Raw genomic sequence first — 16,097 nt, 5'->3', positions numbered from 1 at the left:
TTAAGTTCGTATTGTGGAGTAACTACAATGTTGTTGACAGATCCAGAGTTTTCACCTATCACAGTCATTCAACTCTGTACCTGTTTTAAAGTCACCATTGGCGTCATGGTGAAATCCCTGAGCAGTTTCCTTCCTCTCCGGCAACTGAGTTAGGAAGGATGCCTGTATCTTTGTAGTGACAGGGTGCATTGTTATACCATCCAAAGTGTAATAACTTCACCATGCTCAAAAGGATATTCAATGTCCACTTTTATCAGTTGTATCCATCTACCAAAAGGTGCCCTTCTTTGCGAGGCATTGGAAATCCTCCCGCGTCTTTGTGTTTGAATTCACTTCTGAGAGAACATACAGATACTTGTATGTGTGGGGTACAGATATGAGGTAGTCATAAAGAAAATCATGTTCAACACTATTATTACAAACAGAGTCCATGCAACCTATTATGTGACTTGATAAAAACGTATTTTGGCTTGCCTTGACAAAGGGGTTGATTAATTATGGACTCAAAACACTTCCATTTCTAAAACCATAATTACACTTTTGTGTAGTCCAGTGACACAAAATCAAAATGTTATCCATTTTAAATTCATGCTGTAACACAACAAAATGTGGAAAGATCAAGGGTTCTGAATACTTTCTGAAGGCACTGTACCTTATCAACAGAACTGCTGAGAAAATTAACACAAAAATACAAACATCTCACACCTCATCAAATAGCTCAATCAGCAGATGAGTTTTGCCAGAGCAAAGCACAGCAATGACTCAATAGGCAACTGTATGAATGGAACTTGTTTTCCAAGGAAAGTTGAACGCTTTGAGACAATCATTTATTCATTACAATTGAATCCATCAAACTTACATTTAACAACCACAAGATAACTTAGATACTTTAAATTGTGTGTGTGTGTGTGCTTGCGTGCAACGGCGTGAGCGTGCAACTTGATTTTGTCCCACTATCTCCTTCTTTCATCTGTTAGTCAAATCAAGTCTTGCATTACATTTCATTTACTCAGCAAATAAATAGCTGCTTGCACTGCCATGGCAGCCTTCATCATAAAACTGAGACTACAAATAGGCGAGCGTGCCAGCAATGCCAGCAAAAGCTATGTGAAAATTTACCAACCACTTAATTGGGGGGAAAAACAGTAAATGGCCGCCACCACATGGCTCTCAGAAAGCAATGGGCCGGGCGACGGTGGCCATGGTGACATATGACTCATTGTTTCCAGCCCTCTCTCATATGTGTCGCATTAGGAGGATACGACAGACACAACAGGCTTAGGCTGCGTCCTAAATGGTACCCTATACCAACGGGCCCTAGTCAAAAGTAGTGCATTATAAAGGGGGTAGGGTGCCATTTGGGACACATGCTAAAAAGCCTCTACCAGCTTCATGTCCGTAGGTCTACACACATGCGTGCGTCTGATTATTTAGATCAAAGCGCACCTTGGTGCAGACCTTCAAATAGCAACATTCCCCAGGGGGTGACAGAGCTTTTCTTGTTGTCTTCTCATTTCTGATGAAAGAAAATGAAGATCCCATCTTGTCTTGTTGTCTTTTGTAGACCTCCACAAGTCAGGTTCTTCCTTGGGAGCAATTTCTAAATGCATGAAGGTACCACGTTCATCTGTACAAACGACAGTAAGCAAATATAAACACCATGGGACCACGCAGCCGTCATACCTCTCAGGAAGGAGACACGTTCTTTCTCCTAGAGATGAACGTACTTTGGTGCGAAAAGTGCAAATCAATCCCAGAACAACAGCAAATGACCTTGTGAAGATGCTGGAGGAAACAGGTACAAAAGTATCTATATCCACAGTAAAACGAGTCCCATATCGACATAACCTGAAAGTCCGCTCAGCAAGGGAGATGCCACTGCTCCAAAACTGCCATAAAAACGCCTGACTATGGTTTGCAACTGCACATGGGGACAAAGCTCGTACTTTTTGGATACATGTCCTCTGGTCTGATGAAACAAAAATAGAACTGTTTGACCATAATGACCATTGTCATGTTTGGAGGAAAAAGTAGGAGGCTTGCAAGCCGAAGACACCATCCCAACCGCTAAGCAAGGGGGTGGCGGCATTATGTCGTGGGGGTGCTTTGATGCAGGAAGGACTGGTGCGCTTCACAAAATAGATGGCATCATGAGGGAAGAAATGTATGTGGATATATTGAAGCAACATCTCAAGACATTTGTCGGGAAGTTAAAGCTTGGTTGCAAATGGGTCTTCCAAATGACAATGACCCCAAGCATACTTCCAAAGTTGTGGCAAAATGGCTTAAGGACAACAAAGTCAAGGTATTGGAGTGGCCATCACAAAGCCCTGACCTCAATCGTATAGAAAATGTGTGGGCAGAAATGAAAAAGTGTGTGCGAGCAAGGATGCCTACAAACCTGACTCAGTTACACCAGCTCTGTCAGGAGGAATGGGCCAAAATTCAAATGTATTTGGCTAAGGTGTATGTAAACTTCCGACTTCAACTGTACGTTGCTTATTCACATGTTGAAGTGATTTTGTAGTTAATTGCCATGTGAAATAATCTGATTTATAATGAAATAATATTCCATGGCAAATCTTCGTATACTTACCGGTGTAACCTACAACGTTTTCCCAGTTTGATATGCTGCTTAGAATTTACTAGACTTCTAAACAAAACACCTTTTTGAGGGGAATCTAATACAGTTACAATGTTGTTTGGCACATTGTTTGAACAGTCGCTGAGATTATATTTGCTTATCAATGCAATAGGCTACTTTGATGCACAACCTATAGCCTATAGATCAGATCAAGAAACCAATCGAGCTTCATTGCCTCCACAACACTGCCCCCATGGCTGTGTTACATTTTTGATGTGGCACGGGAGTACGTCGAATGTCAGAGCTAACTACAAGGAGCCACACATTTTGTGATGAAAAACCACATTGCGACTCTGTGTTACGCTCTGAATATTCTGTCTCCGTCGGGTATAAATCAGCCTCAAGAGCTAGCGAGAACCGTGGTGAAAGTATAACTTTTTACATTTGTATTATTACTCAGAGCATGACAGAGATGGAGACATCATATTTTATAACAAACAACTTGGACATGTCCTCTATCATTAGCAACTGTAATTTGATTTTGAGGGTAAATGAGTTACCTTTGTATCTGCATGCGGGACGGGAGTAAGACAGCCTTGGGATGGAAGTATCAGCTTTTGTGCATTTCTCGCCAGCTTTTTCAAGTTTTAAGGTCACATGCACGAAAGGCATTTTACTGTACTTGATCCTGTGACATTAAAACTTGGAACTCGAAACAGCTGGAGAGAAGTGTACAATATCTGTCTTTACTCAATTTATGAAATTGAATCATGCGTAATGCAATGTTGTGCAACGTAAATATTTTGCACTAAAATGGATCATATAATAGCTATGATGACCCATCATTTTCTCATCTCACCTCAATGGGAATGAAGTATTAACCTCTTGGATTTAGGGGGCGCTATTTTAATTTTTGGATGAAAAACGTTCCCGTTTTAAACAAGATATTTTGTCACAAAAAGATGCTCGACTATGCATATAATTGACAGCTCTGTGTCAATTAGAAGACACTCTGACGTTTCCAAAACTGTCTGTGAGTGCCACAGAACTGATGTTACAGGCGAAACCCAGATAAAAATCCAACCAGGAAGTGCCGCATTTTTTTCAACCGCCTCATGCAAATGACTCCTTATATGGCTGTGAATGAGCTACGAATGAGCTTACGTTTTCCCCAACGTGTCTACAGCATAGTGACGTCTTTTCAGGCCGTAAGGGACCATATATAGCAAGTGGTCACATGGTGTCTCCCGCAGAAAATCTGGCGTAAAATACTGAGGTAGCCATTTTTCCAATCGCTTCTTATGAGAAACCAATTGCCTCGACGGATATATTATCGAATATATATGTTAAAAACACCTTGAGGATGGATCCTAAACAACGTTTGCCGTGTTTCTGTCGATATTATGGAGCAAATTTTGAAAATAGTATAGTTGTAGCTATAGTTATAGTTGTAGCATTTTCTGGTCGATTTCTCAGCCATGCATGATGAAGAAACGGGAGCTATTTCGCCTACAAAAATAATATTTTTGGAAAAAAGGAACATTTGCTATCTAACTGGGAGTCTCCTGAGTGAAAGCATCTGAAGTTCTTCTAAGGTAAATAATTGAATTTGGTTGCTTTTCTTAATTTCGTGAAAATGTTGCCTGCTGCCAGCAGAGCCTAGCATAGCATTATGCCATGACAACAGCGTTGGCTGTAATGCATATTTTGAAAATCTGAGATGACAGTGTTGTTAACAAAAGGCTAAGCTTGTGTTGGAATATATTTATTTAATTTCATTTGCGATTTTCATGAATAGGATAAGTTTCTAGGGGTATTTATGTCCGTTGCGTTATGCAAATGCATTTGAGGCTATGATTACACTCCCGGATACGGATTTGCTCGTCGCAACAGGTTAATGCATGACCCTAACAATCAGGTGTGCTCCAGCTGTCATTTGCTTTCCTTGTGTCTTGATATATTACATGTCTTTATTCTCTTCACAAACTTCAAACTCATGATGCTTATCACATTTCCATGGCTTAACACAAGGTAATTGACCGCCATAATCATAGAGATATATATGTTTAACCACTAACCTGTCAATAAAAGCTTATGTAAGAAGATTCATCTATTCAATTGATTAGGCATAATTCAGATATAATTTTCAAACATTCAGTGACTTGTTGATATTGATAATAACCAAATGTATTATTTAAATATTGAAAAGGTGAGGGCTACAGAGAAAAATAGAACAGTGCAATTTGAGGGCGTATGACACTGCTAAAAGCACTGGAAAGCACTGGAACGCACTGGAACGCACTGGAAAGGGGGAGTGTGGTTGCATAAACACTTTTTTTTAAAACAAGTTTGTGGGGGGGGGGGTTATAAACTAACATAGAATTGTTTTAAGATGGTCTGTCTTACATCTAGGAGATATAAGAAGGCTCACATATTACACATATGTAACCCCTTTTTGGGGGTAGGCACAAAACTACCTCTATACTTCCATAACACTTTAAACTGGTTACCTTGGGATGAGTCCCGTGATACTTGTGGGGGTCAAAGAGCAAAACAGAGAACACCATAGTGTTCGTGAGAATCTCCCCTTTCCACAGTTAAATTCTACAACCACCTAAAAGGAAGCGATACCCAATCCTTCCAAAACAAAGCCATCACCTACAGAGAGATTAACCTGGAGAAGAGTCCCCTAAGCAAGCTGGTCCTGGGGCTTTTTTCACAAACACACCCCACAGAGCCCCAGGACAGCAACACAATTAGACCCAACCAAATCATGCAACAACAAAAAGAGAATTACTTGACACATTGGAAAGAATTAACAAAAAAAACTGAGCAAACTAGAATGCTATTTGGCCCTGAACAGAGAGTACACAATGGCAGAATACCTAACCACTGTGACTGACCCAAACTTAAGGAAAGCTTTGACTATGTACAGACTCCGTGAGTATAGCCTTGCTGTTGAGAAAGGCCGCAGTAGGCAGACATGGCTCTCAAGAGTAGACAGGCTATGTGCTCACTGCCCACAAAATGAGGTGGAAACTGAGCTGCACTTCCTAACCTCCTGCCCAATGTATGACCATATTAGAGAGACATATTTCCCTCAGATTACACAGATCCACAAAGAATTCGAAAACAAATCCAATTTTGATAAACTCCCATATCTACTGGGTGAAATTCCACAGTGTGCCATCACAGCAGCAAGATTTGTGACCTGTTGCCACGAGAAAAGGGCAACCAGTGAATAACAAACACCATTGTAAATACAACCCATATTTATGCTTATTTATTTTATCTTGTGTCCTTTAACTATTTGTACATTGTATATACATATATATATATATATATATAATATGACATTTGTAATGTCTTTACTGTTTTGAAACTTCTGTATGTGTAATGTTTACTGTTCATTTTTGTTGTTTTTCACCGTATATATTCACTTTGTATGTTGTCTACCTCACTTGCTTTGGCAATGTTAACACATGTTTCCCATGCCAATAAAGCCCTTGAATTGAATTTAATTTGAGAGAGAGAGAGAGAGAGAGAGAGAGAGAGAGAGAGAGAGAGAGAGAGAGAGAGAGAGAGAGAGAGAGAGAGAGAGAGAGAGAGAGAGGCAGGCTCTTCGGGGGGTAGTGAGGGCAGACACAGTTTGGGAAAACCAATGATAGGTAAGAATCGTGGAAAACTGTCCACAAGAGAGAGGCTGCAGCAGTAGTAGTGCAGCAGTAGTAGTAGTAGTAGTAGTAGTGTAGTAGTAGTGCAGCAGTAGTAGTAGTAGTAGTGCAGCAGCAGTAGTAGTAGTGCAGCAGCAGTAGTAGTTGTAGTGCAGCAGCAGTAGTAGTAGTAGTAGTGCAGCAGTAGTATTAGTAGTGCAGTAGTAGTTGTTGTGCAGCAGCAGTAGTAGTAGTGCAGCAGCAGTAGTAGTAGTAGTGCAGCAGCAGTAATAGTAGTGCAGCAGCAGGAGCGGTTTGTCACTAAATGAAGGCATGTAGTATTCTTTGGGCCCGGGAGCTGTGTGCCTGCCAGTCCTCCGGCCACTGAGTGCCATTTTTTAAAGAACAAAATGGACCCTATGAAAGGAGCACAGCCTTAGCCTGCACAGGTCTGGGCCGGGACAAAAACAAACATGGCCGCCACCTTAAAGAGACAAGAGCAACCTGAAAGACATAGGAATAACTTTTAGTAGATAGGAGCGTCCTTAAAGACAAAGGAGCCACCTTTAGTAGATAGGAACCACCTTAATGAGGAACATACACTATTGAGCACATACATATTTTTAGATATAGATTTTTACGTTTTCATACATTCATAGAATGTTTGGAAATGACGTAGTATTTGTGAACATTTTAACGTAATATGAATGGGAAAGCGGCCGAGGACTTGGGCAATTATTACGTGTCAGTCTTGTCCATGCCCTGACTCTACACGGACCTGTGCGCCATAACCAATCACAGCTGTAGTAGGCCTATGTACAAATGAGCAATTTCCAACAGGACAACGACCCTAAGCACACAGCCAAGACAATGCAGGAGTGGCTTCAGGACAAGTCTCAGAATGTCCTTGAGTGGCCCAAAGCCCGAACTTGAACCCAATCAAGCATCTCTGGAGAGACCTGAAATGGCTGTTTAACGACCCTTCACATCTGAAAATGGCTGTTTAACGACTCTTCCCATCCAACCTGACAGTGTTTGGGAGGATCTGCAGAGAAGAATGGGAGAACCTCCCCAAATACAGTTGTTCCAAGTTTGTGGTGTCATACCCATGAAGACTCGAGGCTGTAATTCCTGCCAAAAGTTTTTCAACAATGTACTGAGTAAAGGGTCTGAATACTTATGTAAATGTGATATTTCAGGTTTTACATTTTAAAAATCCTGTTTTTGCTATGTCATTATGGGGTAGTGAGTGTCGATTGATGAGGGGAAAAAACAATTGAATACATTTTAGAATAAGGCTGTAACGTAACAAAATGAGGAACAAGACAAAGGGTCTGAATACTTTCCGAATATACTGTATACAGTGACTCACAGAGGAAGAGTGAGACACAGAAAATTCCCTAGTATACGCACACACACACACACGCCCGCTGGGCTGCGAGGGGAACACAGTGAATGGTGTGGGTGCCGGCAGTGTGCAGTGTGGTGGGAGCCCAGCCAACATCTGGCTTCCATGTCATTTACTAACCGCTTTGTGTGTGATCCCACCAGCACGACGGCGTCTGGGATAGAGGGGAGAGTCTGGGAGAGAGTGTGTGTGTGTGTGTGTGTGGTAGTGTGGTAGCATAGTTGCATGTAAATTAGTGTAATGTGTATCTTTGTCTGTGTGTGTGCATGACATACCGATATGTGCGTGTGTGATTGTGCGTCCACAGGCACGTGAGTATGAGAGTTAAAGTATGACTATGTATGCTTGCAATTCATTCCCACGTATGTCAAGGCAACATGAAAGGGGGAATGTGTGAGACATAATAAAAAAGAGCAAGAACCATCAAAACTCTCCCGTAGATCGCTGGGATTTCACTATAGGACGACCGTTTCGACACACAAAAACACACTCATTTAACGGGTACGGTCTTCTCAACCACAAGCCCTGTTCAATGTTCAACCACAGAGGCCGAAGACACAGAAAAGAGAAGCTCATGTAAACCAATACTGCAAGCTCTAATATTGCTTAAATGTGCAATGCAAGAAGTCAGTTGTCTGCCCTACATACAGAAACATACAACTTTAGGATATCTTGAAGCATCTTGGAAATATAGACCTGTAAACATACAGAAACAATAGGCAGAACTATTACATTTCAAATGTACATTTTGGTCATTTAGCAGACGCTATTGTCCAGAGTGCATACAATTTCATACTTTTTCACACAATTTCATACAACTATGACTATTTAAAATGAATATAAACTTTCCAAGTCAAATGGAGATGAGAAGCAGGTATAGGGGGTGAACATATAACCAGGAGTGGACATGGAACAGGACCGGAACAGCCTCAGAACGAGGTAACAAAACGACATAAATGTTTGTTTTTCACTAACGTTTGTCATCTTTCCCGTATGGTGTTCAGTCTGGCTGTGCTAATTACAAAGAAGATCGAAAATTAGTTATCTTTCGCCATTCTACCTATCAGAGATTTACCCAGATGCTGCCAGTGGTTTATCAAGAACGATGCTTAAGGTGACCAAAGATTATCAGAGGGATTCTCAGGCTGAATGGATCAGGAATCCATTTAGATGACAGCTGAGAAGTGATGCAACACCATCATTTTCTCCCTTCATAACAAAACTGAAGATTTGCGATTAGAGGTAATGTAACGTTAGCTGGACTAGGTCAAGTAGCTACGTTAGCTAACATTACAGTCCTGTGTTGAACTCTGAAAGCCATCAGCTAAATCATATAGCTAGCAGTCTTTTGGATACAGATTGCCAATCAATTTACCCTATGCCATGGTAGCCACTGCTAGACTGGTAGCTACCTTCAGCAGAGGAAAAACGTTTGTCTGTTCGTTCTATCTTTGACTAACGTTAGCTAAACCAAGATAGCTAAAAACAATCTGTTTTCCAGACAAAAAAAATAAAAAAGACTAAAAATAGAACTGACGATATGGTGTTAACTTCTTGTCCGGATGAAATGCATGCCCAAATTCAACTGCCTGCTACACATCCCCAGAAGATAAGATATGCATATTATTAGTAGATTTGGATCGACATCACTCTGAAGTTTCTACAACTGTTTGAATCATGTCTGTGAGTATAACAGAACTTATTTAGCAGACAAAACTTTTGAGATATTTTGTAGTCATGTTGCGCAAGTTGGAAGCAGTGTTTTTCTGCATTAAACGCGCCAAATAAATGGACATTTTGGATATATATCGACAGAATTAATCGAACAAAAGGACCATTTGTGATGTTTATGGCACATATTGGAGTGCCAACAAAAGAAGCTCGTCAAAGGTAAGGCATTAATTTGATTTTTATTTCTATGTTTTGTGTAGCGCCTGCAGGGTTGAAATTATTTTTATAGTAATTTATTTGAATTTGGCGCTCTGCATTTTCCCTGGCTTTTGGCCAGGTGGTCCCACATAACCCAGAGAGGTTAAGAGAATTATGTTCTCAATGTTCAGAAACTGAACTTCAGTTAAACTACTCGGTCTGTTACCAAGAATTTGTAAGGCTCTTTTTGAAATGGAACAGAGAGAGGCCAGCAAAGTTTATATACGAGAGCTCTCCCCATCATATCATGTACATTGGTTGATATATCTCCCATTTCGTCATAAATGTCCCTCCTCTTCTCAGACAATGACAATGTAGTCTACAAGTTTTCTCCTATGCATACATTGCTTATCACATCCCACAACATGTGGCACAATCTACTGCAAGCCCAACATTTTCTCCCCTCTTTGTGTGGGGAGACTTCCTTCCCTGTTATCAGTTTCACAGAGGTCACAAGTTGTCTGCCACAGTTCCTCCTCTCTTATAGACAAACATTAGTCATCATTATACAGAGACAGGGTACAATTCTGTTAGTTATAGTTCTACTTTAAATGTATACATCATTTAGTCATTATTCATCAAATTCATAACAATCCACCCTTTGACTAAATATTATACACACAATCACACATCTATTTTTATCAGAAATATATATTATACGCAAAATCAACCACACAATAACCAATATATGTATTTACAATGACTGTTCTAGGCCTACATCAGAATCATAACTCTTCTTGTCAGGATTTCCGTTATAATCTTTATCAAAAACAGTCTAAACATCAAAACAAGAAGGAACCTAAACATTAAAAATGGTCTCATCCAACATGTTGTAAGTGGGACATAATCTGATTCCACCAGCATGTGTTTCCAACCAAAGCTCTGCACAATGTTGAAGGTAATTTATAAACTGATAGCTAAAATAGCTCTATTTAAAGTAAACATGGCATAAACATGAATTGGGAAGTGATTGTATGGGTTTGGGATTACAGGTGGTAAAATCAAGACAACAGTAATCACACAACTACCTCATTCTTCCCTCTGCAGATTCTCAAAACACAACACAAAGACAAGTCTACAAAAATCCCCTGCTACTATTGACAAGAATGATCTGTCAGAGTCAATGGCTGGGGAATGTTTACAGATAGGTCTTAGAGATGAAGAAGGTTTTTTTTGTTGTGCTTAGAGACAGTAAATGTATTCTTGTGTATGAGAACGATTGAAAGGTGCCAATTCTCCTCAACCTCCCAAACAAAACAATACATACTCTCTCTTCTAAGACTTTTCACACCTTCTGCAGCCTCCCAGCACATTCGCTATTTTGACCTATCTTTTCTCTCAAAAGCAGCTGCCAATGTCCCTAAACAATACACTCGTCTGCCTCTAAACACTTAGGTCCCAATCGGTTGACACCTTAACCAACAAAGGTGTGTTGCCCTACGTCCCTTCCACAAAAAGTGTAAAATGGTAACACCACAACTATGTCTTCCAAGAGACATTCAGAACAAGCAAATATTCTGCAAGAGGTCCAAACACTTGGTGGTTAAGTCGAAACATCTTCCGGCAGTCTTATCCAGATGGCCGTACAACACAGACGGGACAAGACCATTCGCCCCAACCACTCTTCTTCCACAGCCCACCATGCCAAAAACCATTGCCAGTGTACCGAAGCCGGAGAAAGGACCATATGAATATGGATCCTCAATCCTCAAAATGTTTTTGCTGTTATGGATTCACAGAATATATTTATATAAGCTGTACAGGGCTCTGTAGCATCAAACAGATGTTAAATATTCAGATATCTAAGATCTAAATAATGTTTAATTGTCAAAATCAAAAATACAGGGGATATTTAAAGAACTTCTGGTCCCCAAAAGGACTGCAACACGCCAAAAAAGTGCTCTCTCTCTCTCTTTTGTATGTTTATGGGGGTATCCCATATCTAGGTGTTTTGTAAGTCTATGGTTGCCTTGATTGGTTTTCAATTAGAGGCAGCTGTCTATCGTTGTCTCTGATTGGGAACCATATTTAGGCAGCCATATTCTTTGGGTATTTTGTGGGTGATTGTTCCTGTTACCAGTGTTCCTATGTGTTAGTGTTCACGTTACGGGACTGTTTCGTCTTTGTTTCTTTTGTCGGTTTGTTGTTTTTGTTTAGTGTTTAAGTATTCCCATTAAATATGGATTTTCATCACGCTGCATTTTGGTCCTCTCTTTCACCCAAAGACAGTTGTTACATTTTGACTTTCTGGTGTCCAATCATAACTGACTAGACAAACTATGATGACAGATGGAGGATCAGAGATCTGTTGTTCAATACTGATGTTAAGGCCTTACAAGCATGGCCTGACGGGTGTGTGACTAGCTCCAATTACCAAGGGTGAAAACATTACATTTGAACTTCAGCTTTTGTTCTTAGGTCAGGATAGACAGCCTATACGGTGCCTTCAGAAAGTATTCACAAATCTTGACTTTTTCCAAAGGATGTTGTTTTACAAAGTGCGTTTCGATTGGATTTATTTGTCATTTTTGGTCAACTGACTACACAAAATAATCTAATGTCAAAGTGCTAACATGTATCACAAATGAACTATTTAGAACCCATAGTGGCCGTCGACGACCTTTCATAAAATGTACAGTTGAAGTCGGAAGTTTACATACACCTTAGCCAAATCCATTTTTCACAATTCCTGACATTTCATCCTAGTGAAAATTCCCTGTTTTAAATCGGTTAGGATTAACACTTTATTTTATTAAGAATGTAAAATATCAGAATAATAGAGAATGATTTATTTCAGCTTCACACATTCCCACTGGGTCAGAAGTTTTACATACACTCAATTAGTATAAGGTAGTATTTCATTTAAATAGTTTAACTTGGCTCAAATGTTTCAGGTAGCCTTCCACAAGCTTCCCACAATAAGCTGGGCGAATTTTGGCCCATTCCTCCTGGCAGAGCTGGTGTAACTGTGTCAGGTTTGTAGTCCTCCTTGCTCGCACGCTTTCTCAGTTCTGCCCACACATTTTCTATGGGATTGAGGTCATGGCTTTGTGATGGCCACTCCAATACCTTGACTTTGTTGTCCTTTAGCCATTTTACCACAACTTTAGAAGAATGCTTGGGGTCATTGTCCATTTGGAAGACCCATTTGCGACCAAGCTTTAACTTCCTGACTGATGTCTTGAGATGTTGCTTCAATTTATCCACATCATTTTCTTCCCTCGTGATGCCGTCTATTTTGTGAAGTGCACCAGTCCCTTCTGCAGCAAAGCACCCGCACAACATGAAGCTGCCACTCCATGCTTCACGATTGGGATGGTGTTCTTCGGCTTGCAAGCCTCCCCGTTTTCCCTCCAAACATAACGATGGTCATTATGGCCAAACAGTTATATTTTTGTTTCATCAGACCAGAGGACATTTCTCCAAAAAGTACAATCTTTGTCCTCATGTGCCGTAGCAAACCGTAGTCTGTCTTTTTTATGGCTGTTTTGGAGCAGTAGCTTCTTCCTTGCTGAGCGGCATTTAAGGTTATGTCGATATAGGACTTGTTTTACTGTGGATATAGATAATTTTGTACATGTTTACCCCAGCATCTACACAAGGTCCTTTGCTGTTGTTCTGTGATTGATTTGCACTTTTCGCACCAAAGTACGTTCATCTCTAGGAGACAGAACGCGTCTCCTTACTGAGCGGGATGATAGCTGCGTGGTCCCATGGTGTTTATACTTGCATACTATTGTTTGTACAGATGAATGTGGTACATTCAGGCATTTGGAAATTGCTCCCAAGGACGATCGAGACTTGTGTGGGTCTAGAATGGTTTTTCTGAGGTCATGATGTCTTTTGATTTTCCCATGTCAAGCAAAGAGGCACTGAGTTTGAAGGTAGGCCTTGAAATACATCCACAGGTACACCTCCAATTGTCTCAAATTATGTCAATTAGCCTATCAGAAGCTTCTAAAGCTTCTAACGCTGTTTAAAGGCACAGTCAACTTAGTGTATATACATTTCTGAACCACTGGAATTGTGATACAGTGAATTATAAATTAAATAATCTGTCTGTAAACAATTGCTGGAAAAATGAATTGTGTCATGCACAAAGTAGATGTCCTAACCAACTTGCCAAAACTATATAAATTTGTGTAGTGGTTGAAAAATTACTTAATGACTCCATAAGTGTATTGTGACGGCCCTGAATTTTCTGAACCGTCTCAGTGCAGCTCCTTCCAATAGGGCGCTTTCCCTTTAATTCCCAATTAAATAGCCAGCATCAGCTGCGCAATAGTGGGGTTGTGATGGAGACGTGCATGAGGATGTGTTCAACCCTGAGTTCCGAAGCTTCTCTATTCCGTTTGTTTTGTTGCCGTTTTACCCAGGATCGGATCCACTCTTTGCGTCCCTGGACTACACCTCTCCGTTCTTCGTGGCCTTTCTCGGCTGGAGATCTATTGGCGGATTGGATTGTCTGACTGACCGACTGACTACCACCTTTTTGTATACGGTATTTCATTTGTTTGGATGTGATGTATACTGTGATTTATGTAGTTAGTTGTAGTTGAGGACTTAATTAAGAGTTGATCCGCTTTAAAGTTCTGTGGTAAAGTAATTGTTATATTGATTGTATGTTTAGTACTGGGTTTACGCTACACTGAATGAACGGACAAACATCACGTGACAAAAGTCACTTGAGTTCACTGAACTCCTTTACCGGGCTGGACTCTTTTAGGCCCGAGGTACAGGACATTTCTGGAGGAACCAGAACTCATTGTGATATTATTATGTGTGTGTGTAATCATTGTTGTTGCTAATACAACCCACGCAACAGAATATAGTTGTTTTTGAAGTTCTTTTCAATGTTTTAAGGGTTTATGAAAAGTTTATTTCCATCCTGACTTTTACATACGTCCTTTGTATTGGTGTAGACTTGACGGACCAGATGGGACTCATTCCCACCCAAACTAAAAGGAGAAACCAATGTTTTCTCTGGTAGGCACAACCTACCTGGCACCCCTATAAATAATAACCTCAAGTCAAAACCGTTACATAAAAAATGGCACCCCAGATGGGACAGCTCAACATTGAGAACTAACCAAAGCAAATATTTTGTGTGGAATTAAAACAATGGATTCACCCCAAGATAATGTGCTCATCCATGTAATACCTGTCAATGGGAATACACAGGGCCATTCTGACCATCAAGCTGACAACACAAATCATAATGTGAATGGCGATAATGGAGTTGATTTGGGCCAGAGCCCTGGGAATCTGAATGCTTGGCCTGAGCCACAGGCCACAGGAGGTCTAACCAGTTACTCACTTATTGACATGGATCTGTGTGGAAGTACTGAGCTAGTCCTCCCTCTGACACCCAACCTTCCTCCATTGTCTGGTTTATCTCCAGAGGTTGTAGTCTTACAACTTCAAGGTGACATCCTTGATATTCGTCGGACTCAACAACATCTCCAAACTCTTATCCACCATAAATTCAAATGTCTGAGGGAAGAGCAACAACAGAGTGCCATGGAATTCAGAAACTCACTGAGCACTCTAACCCACACGCTGACAGAGCTCAGTGAGAGTGGAAGACGGGAAATGACTGGTGCCATGGACAGGCAGTTTGACTACCAACGAAACCAACTCACCGCCACTCTCCAATGGCGCCTGCAACATCACCACACTGAGGTCCTCAAGGACGTTAATTCTGTTTTTTCTCCCATGGTTAACACTGTAGACCACTTGCAGACAGAACTATCTAATTGTGTTAAAATGTTGGATGACGTGTCTGTGGACATGGCCTCCATTAGGCACAACTCCTTACACAGAGTTTCCCTGGTGTCCACTTCAGTTCAGACCACTGAGGGCCAAGCTGGCACCTCTGAACAGCCAAGACCAGGCCATGCTGCAGCCACCCCTTGCAGGATGCAATCCACCATGCATCCTGGTGTTCATTTTCATTGTCCGATAACGCCCTCCCCCTCTACTTCCTCAATCCCTCCTAGCTCGTTTGTTCATGGTGATTTGAGTAGACGTCATCTGGGGGCGATGCCCATTAAATTGCAATTTCCCACCTTTGGGAAAAAAGATGACAGTCCTGATCCGCTAATGTATCTAGAAAGATGTCGTGACTTTCTTGCCCTCAATCCCCTGGCTGACGAAGAACTCCTTGCCACATTGAGGAATGTGTTGCATGGAACAGCTCGAGACTGGTGGGATGTGGCACGTCTCACCACTACCTCCTGGGCTGACTTTGAGGCCAAGTTTTCCTCTGCATTTCTGTCTGAGGACTACACAGATGAATTGGCAGACAGAGTCAGAAATCGAGTACAAAGAGAGAAAGAGAGTATCCGTGACTTTGCATACGGTTACCACTCCCTGTGCAGAAGGTGGAAACCTGGCATTGAGGAGGAAGAGGTCATTAAATTGATCTTGAAGAACATCAACCCACTACTAGCCAGTCAACTCCGAGAATGAGTCACCACTGTCGATGGACTGGTTCGCTTGGGACAGCAGTTTGAGAAGGACA

This window comes from Oncorhynchus keta, chromosome 24, assembly GCF_023373465.1.
Source record: "Oncorhynchus keta strain PuntledgeMale-10-30-2019 chromosome 24, Oket_V2, whole genome shotgun sequence".
In the NCBI taxonomy this organism is placed as follows: Eukaryota; Metazoa; Chordata; class Actinopteri; order Salmoniformes; family Salmonidae; genus Oncorhynchus; species Oncorhynchus keta.
Note: the sequence above shows the minus strand (reverse complement) of the source record.